Here is a 7,690-nt window from a genome sequence, read left to right on the forward strand (position 1 = left end):
AGTGTAATTTTAATCTTTTAACATTGTTGGGTGGTGTGTTGGGGGGGGGGGGGGCGATGACGGGATGTTGGTGGTTAGAACTTCTGTATGGGAAGAGGATGCATGTTTGTTCTCCTGTTCAAGACATCTCTCTTCATCTCTTGTCCTGTCAGCACTGATCCTGGAACTGACAATGAGGAATCTCTGCAACAGGCAACCCATAAAAGGTTTTTAAAAAATTGCAAAGTGTCTATCAGAGTGGTAAAGAATACTGTTACCAAATGAAAAGCTTTGTGGTCAAAGACCCACAAGCATGTAGTAGGCTCACACAGTTCAATGTCATGGAATTGCAAAGCCAATGAGTAAAATATTACTGAAAATAGTCTCTGCACACCTGTATTATTCAAGTATACAAGCTTTAATGACATTTTTTATGATCAGGGATTTTTTACATTAATAACTGCTTTGTGATTTTGCAGAATTACGTCTTTTGCACATTAAATCTTTGTTGTTCAAAAGCACTATTTTTTTGGTATTCTTTACTCAGCAAGATAAATCTATCATGGTTATTGCAAAAACCCATTACCTCCCTGACAAGTATCATGTTAAAAGTAAACTGATTTATATAACTCAATGAGAACATCAATCATTGGAGATATTTGACTGAAAAGCAATGGCCAGACCAACAAACACCAAACAGTCATTCATTACAAACCTGCTCATCCAAGCAGAATTCTAAAAGATCATTTTGGAGAACATAGAATCATTTTGCCCTAGGTTACTAAGGGACTCCAATCCAAATGTCAAACAAAATAATTCTCCAGCAAGTGCACATCCCATATTATAGTGGAGCGGGTGCTTATAATGGTCAGCTTTTATTCATGTGGCTCAAAACCTTTAAAACTTCCAAAAAAATGTTGCTGTTACTGCCTAAAAAGTGTGGGGGTTGGGTGTTAATTGTGTTTCTCTTTCACTTATTTAAAACAACATGTCCATCTGATGTTATCCTGTCAACCAGATCACAACAGTGCTGTGTAATTTCACTGCAGAATGAATAGCGTTGTCACCTTATTGCAGGAAGTGGAAAAATGTCTATAGGCAGGATCAACAGGTAAAAAACCCTGCTGTAACAGTGTTAAAATGATGACTCAAAAAAACCTGCTATGTTGATGCTGAAATTTCATTTTTGTATTTTAACAGTTAGACTTTAAATTCATTTATCCTTTACTAAGTTAGGGTTAATTAAGCATAATTTTCATGTCTATCCTAAAAGTTCTGCTCCCCTGTAATTAATGGTCATTGCACTACCATGTGTCCTGAGCTGGTTCTATTAATGCACCACTTTCCCCTAACTAGTTTAGTAGGATCATACATAAACATTAAAGGGTTATTAAACCCTCAGGTGTTTTTGCATATATGTACTGCTAGCAAGCAGTACATATATGCAAAAACTAAAAAAAAACGCTTTAAAACAGGTTTAAACTTACCTGTGTCTTCTCCGCACGCTCCCATCCAAAAATCTGAAAAATCTCGGGTGTCCGCAAAGGATCTTGGGGCGGGCGCATGCGCAGTTCAGATTTCCGGCCGGGAGATGAGGAGAGACACAAGGTAAGTCTATGGACAGCATTCACCCGCATGCAGACACTGTGGGACAGGAAGTGCCAGCAAGCACAGAGGAGCCAGCGTTGGATCGGAGACCCGCAGCAGCGGTGGAGGGACAGATTAAAATGGCATATGCCCACTTACTATGCCCATTACTAAGTGGTTTCACACTCCCTGCTGGATATTTCAGTAATTTAAATGTAACATTTTTATTTAGTATTGAATAAACTCAAAATAGTGTTTTATGTTTGTATATCTGTTGGGGGGATATTCTTAGTGTTTGGGGTTCTGATAAAGGAACTGATAAAGGAACTGCAAGTGTCGGAATCTTCCGAGATGAAACAAAACCAGCAATAAAAACCCAACAAATGATATCCAATCCCTGCTCCGTCCTTAAAAAGGTGTTTTAATTGCTGTATGTTACCTATTAGAGGGATCTTATGTGTGTGAGACACAAACAACAATAAAAAACCTGACATGTTTCTATCCCTTCTCTACTCTAAAAAAAATTACAGTTTTGGTTGGTGTTCCCTGTTCATGTTACAGAAAATTTGTAAAGGAAGGGTGGGAGATTTCACTCAAACATGTGTAGTATAGGTAAGTGGAAATGGATGCTAATTATATTACTAATGCATGCTCTGCACAGTGAAACACAATGGGGTTGACAAAGTGAGTGTTAGTAAATAAGGTGAAGTTGTGTCCACTTTAACCAATCATGTGCTAGCACTTTTTTTTCCCTTTAACATGATTGGAAATTTTACGTGAACACAGCTTCACCTTATGCACCAACTTTCAATTTGCAGAGTGAGCATTCTCTTAACTAAGGTAACAGCCTCTATTTCTTTAGTAAATCAACCCCATTGTCTAACACCTTATTAAAATAAGGAATTGGCATACTGCACATTGCTCACCATTTATGAAATAAGCCTGTTTTGTTTTTCTGTCATTCTTGCAATTATAACAACTGCAGCAATGAAACAGTAAGAGTGACATTATCACCATCATACAAAGAAAACACAGTTCCACTTTAAGTGTTTTAATGTGCAATGAAAGATCACTTCAATGCAGGGATGAAAATATGAAACACAAGTATTGACAGCATGTAACATTCCTCAGCAGTTATGTAAGCATGAAGCAGTGTGTGTGCTATTACATTATTTGGCAGTTATCCACATACCAATTTAGTTCCATTGTTCAAAATTGCCAGTCGCTTTTTTTTTTTAATTTTTCTAAGGGCAGTATTTTTTTCATTTTTGTTCCAAACAAAAGCATAAATGGCTCACATATAAATATTTATTTCTGAAAAGCGGGTTGTGCTACATAGTGCATATTAAATGTTGCAATAACAACAGACTCAAAGAAACATTTGTTAAAGTCTAAAAAGGTAGTTGCCCAGTTGTAAAAGATATGCATCTTTAGGCCTGTGCTGGCATTGTAGCAGTTCAGAAATTTTACTTAATTATTGGTATTTTCTTTTCAGATTTATTATGGATTATTTTGTTGTAAACAAGAAAAAACATCACATCAGTTGAAGCAGGGTCATTGGAACATAGAGAATGCACATTTAGAGAAGTATTCCCTAATTACAAGAGGAGGGAAGGGGGCATAACTAATTGGTTCCTTTAAAGTTGGCATCACATCTGTGCATTTTGAATTAAACCCCAATGCAACTCAATGTACGTACATTTCAGGGTACCAGATGGTGCAATGCTTTCAAAAAATAGCTATATGTCCATTACTTCATACTAGTGCTGCATTGGCAGTCTGTTCTAAATGAATGGGCTGCCTGAAAGAAATGCAGGTTTTAGCACAAAATACTGTATACTAATGTGCATGTAGTAACACAATGCAACTCACTGAAGTGATGTATAAGGGTCCTTAAACTTGATAAGAATATGAATGAGCTGAACCTAGCTCTATAATTTCCATACTTTTGGAATCTTCCACCTATATTAAACTCAGAAAATCAGACACTAATTATTGCACACTTCCTAAAGTTTTAAAGTTAGTAAAATGCTAAATAATCATATATCGGTCACCAAGAGCTCCGAAACCAAGGGTGTTAATTTACTTCATTTCCTGAAGTTGAGGATCACTCTGCCATCTGAAACTTATTATAAATGCTAGTGGGCAGAGTTTTGATAGGGGAGTTCTGATCTCTGGGAGCTTTGAGGGCATTCTTTTTACATGGCAAAAAAAACATTAAAAATTAATTTAAAATTCTTCAAGATACACCCAACAACCCCAAAGGGAGCTGTGGAATGCTGGGCGTTATCTTCCAGAAATGTTTGGAAGGATTTATATTGTTTTGGAGTGGAGATTTTACAGCACCAATGCTGCTACATAATTGGTGTGGTAAATATGGTAAATACTAGAGGCATACATCATCTATTATCACAATATTTTACCACAGTTACTAAGGATATATGAAAAATCCTTATGATTGCTTGATCATTTAAATGGTTAATATATTACAGGGCTAAATAACAGTGAACTATTATGATTATTTTTTTTTTAAAGAACAGTTGATGTAAATAATATGAAATCATTGATATCTCCATAAACGTTTTGCTGCTCTTCTTTTTATAGAGTAAATTTAATTTAATTAAAGATAAACAGACATAATTGTAAACTGAAGTAGCTCTAGGACCTAAGCAACAATAAGAATATCTGTGTTTTAGCTGCAAGGCTATAATTATTTGTACCCTAATGAACATGTTTAGGCTCATTTGCAGCACGTACATATTATTAATGGTATAAATAGAAAGTTTTACTGCAGGTAAGGTTTGTACAGCCAAGAATATAGTCAGTGTGGGAGTGATCACAAAAGGTTATATAAAGGGCAAAACTTAACAAAAATGTTAGTATGAAGATAGAGTACAACAGATATTTATGGTAGCATGTAGCGCAAAGTATTTAAAGTGGACCTTGCAGTAAAAATGAGAGGTCTGCTCAAATTGCCTGGCTTATCTCCCCCTTTACAAGTGACCAACTGTGAGTAAAATAAAATATATCTGTAAAGAAAAGTTAGATCTTTACTTACTTTACCCCATCTTCCTAATTACTGGGCATGAGGTCGCTGTCATTCCAGGAAAATTCCTGTGGCATCTAGGGCAGGTGAAATCTTGTGAGCAGACACTTCAGACCATTGCAAAAGTGTATTCTTGTGAGATTTAGGCTGTTCTGATTTCTGCAGAATTTATCCAGAAGGAGTGTGACATCCTCCCCGCCTAGTCATCATAGGCAGAGGACAGGGGGGAGGTAAGTATAAACCTTAACTTTTTTCTTTACAGGTACATTTTACACCTAGTTGTAAGAGTCGAGTGCCAACTGTGCATGCGCCAATGGCGAGTCTTTGCGCCAACCCGCGCTTGCACAGACCGCATGATTCAGCAAGGTGGGAAAGCGCCAAGGAGGCGCACAGGAATTGACCTAGACCTCAATTATCACTTCCCCTATTTAAGCCCAGCCTGGACACTGTCAAATTGCTGGATTATCTTCAGTCTCTCCTTGTTCTTGTGCTGTGTGTTATCTGTTTGGACTTGTTGTGACCCGGAACCCTAGTGACTACTCTTGCCTGCTTCCTGCCCTTGACTACGGATTGTATACTAACCATTCTTCTGCCTTGCCCTATTGTACTTTGCTGCCTGATTGCAACCGACCCCGGCTTGGAACTTGACCATTCTTCTGCTTTGCCCTTTTGTACTTCGTTGCCAGATTGGACTTGACCTCGGCAGATTGGACCTTGGATTTAGGCTTGCACGGTGCTCCACACCACAGGCACTCATGCCACTCGGTGTCCGCCAGGTCTCTATATCCATCCCCAGAGGCCTCAAGACCCGAAGTGCAAGGGAAGCCTCCTCACTATTATAGTCTCACCTCAGGTACGTGACAATAGTAATAGTAGGTGATTTGTAAAGGGGGATGGAATGGCCAGTAAAAATGGACCTTGAATTTTACTGCAAGGTCCGCTAGTTAAATGGTAATACAACATAACATTCTTCCCCTTCCTGTTTCTCTTCTACTTTCTTTTCTCCTTGCCCCTTTTCCTTTCCCTCCTTCCCCAATTCTCTTCTCACTTTTTCTTGGAGATTTGTCTCCTATTTTAGTTTTCATTCTTCTCTTCCACTTACCATTTTTCTTTCTTTTGCTCAGTGATCTTCCCTGGTTCTTGCAGGGAATTACAAACATCATCAGTGTTTACATTATTCAGTGTTTATTCATCCTGATTATTTTGACTGCAGGTTAGGAGAATATTTTCCACTTTCACATGAACTGCAACAACTTTCACCCTACAATAAAGCTTAAATGAATCCACTCACAAACAGAAATAAAATTCCTGGGCACATAAAAGGATCTTTCAACCAAAGTCAGGCCCTAAAGTACAACTGAATCTGTTCAAACACCACAGACAGAAATGCCCAACTGGAACACCTCAGGGAGTATTTAATAAAACAGGGATACCATCCAGTGACAACCAACACAAAGACTAGGAAAGCATTTAACAGCCCCAGAAGGAATATTTTATACTATAAACAGAAAAGGAGAATCAGGTAACTTTAAAAAGTTGAGTCTTGCCTTCTTCATCTTGGTTTTTGAGGGGAAGATTAACTCAATTTGATGAACTTGCCTGTATCCAACTAAGGCAGCCAAGGAATATCAATGTGTAAGTGAAAAAGCAACTGTTAACTTTAAGGTAGGAAGCATTTGCTGGAGTCAGAAGATTTGAAGACCATCCAAACTGGTGATGGGTTGTGAGGCTGAAGTACAAAGCTTCTCAAATGGGCTTAAATATCTGAGTGGAGTGTATTTTTGTTTAAAATATAAACTGTAATCACCAATCTAGAGGTATAGTCACTGCAGAAACGTAAGTCCCACTTCAGTTGGAGAGGATTCAGTTCTCATGTTTTTTTTGGGCTACAAATTCCTTCACCAGTGTATTTCTATCAGTAGCATTCGAGGTGTGGAACTAGGGTAGATTATTTGGACAAAGGGTAAGGGTAAGGGGGCTAAGATCAGTTTTCTCCACCAGTAAGTAGAATAGGGCAAGGCAGTCCTTGATCCAAATAAAGTCTTCAAGAGGTGTGGATTCACGGCCATGGGGGGCAGGGGAAAGATGCCAGTGGGACTCCCATTACATCTTATGCTAAGGGCAACTTGCTTTTTAGGACACATGACAGTTCCAATCAACTATACTATTGTAGCAGGCAGGTGGCATGACTTGAGATTTGGGAGACCTACCCCTCTAGCCTTATTTTAGCCTGATTTTAACTGCATTTAAGTTTATTTTTTTCATAAATTTGTATGGCTTTCAGCTTTTCACCTATGCGCACAAATTGGATTACCACAAATGACCATTGTGAGTTTATACCAAATTAAATAGCTGCTAACATTGGGTTATATTCTCTAATGGACAAACAACACCCTGTGTGAAGTATCCGACTGAAGATCAGTCTGTACTTCCCTCCTACCATGTGATCTACATCTCATTTTCTTGATGCCAGGGCAGTTTAAGACATGAAAAGGAGAAACCGATTAGTTGCTAAGAGGAAAATACAAACTTTTTCAAATATGAGTTCCAATGTGTTCCAATCTGTGGCACTCCAGCTGTCAGGTATTTATAAGTGACTGTATGTCCAGCAGTGATGCATGTTTAGTTGCTATTACTTTCAGCTATTTACATGATCAGTAGGGAGCAAGGGAAAAAGCGGACAACAGTTATCAAGATGTTCTGCTACAAATAATGGGGTCTATTCACGAAGCTGCCGAGGGCAGCCGAGTGAATGACCGATCTGAAGTGAAGTGAGCCAAACACTGTTCGGCTATTCACTTAAGGCTGGTACGGCTGATTTCAGCCGTACATCGGCTGAAATCAGCCGTACATCGGCTTGCTTCGAGTGGCTTCGGGTCGGCCGAACATGCTCAGCATGTTCGGCCGACCCAAAGTGCAGAAGGAGTTCGACTCAGCCGATCAAACATCTGGATCGGCTGAGCCAAACCTCTGGCAGGCTTCTCCCTGCTGTTCGGGCTATTCTTAAAGATGCAGTGAGTGAATAGCCGAATGGCGCTGAGCGGCATTCGGCTCGGCTGTTCTGCTCGGTCCCTCAGA

The sequence above is a fragment of the Nanorana parkeri genome, unplaced genomic scaffold (genome assembly GCF_000935625.1).
Source record: "Nanorana parkeri isolate BGI_ZX_2015 unplaced genomic scaffold, ASM93562v1 scaffold37, whole genome shotgun sequence".
Taxonomy (NCBI): domain Eukaryota; kingdom Metazoa; phylum Chordata; class Amphibia; order Anura; family Dicroglossidae; genus Nanorana; species Nanorana parkeri.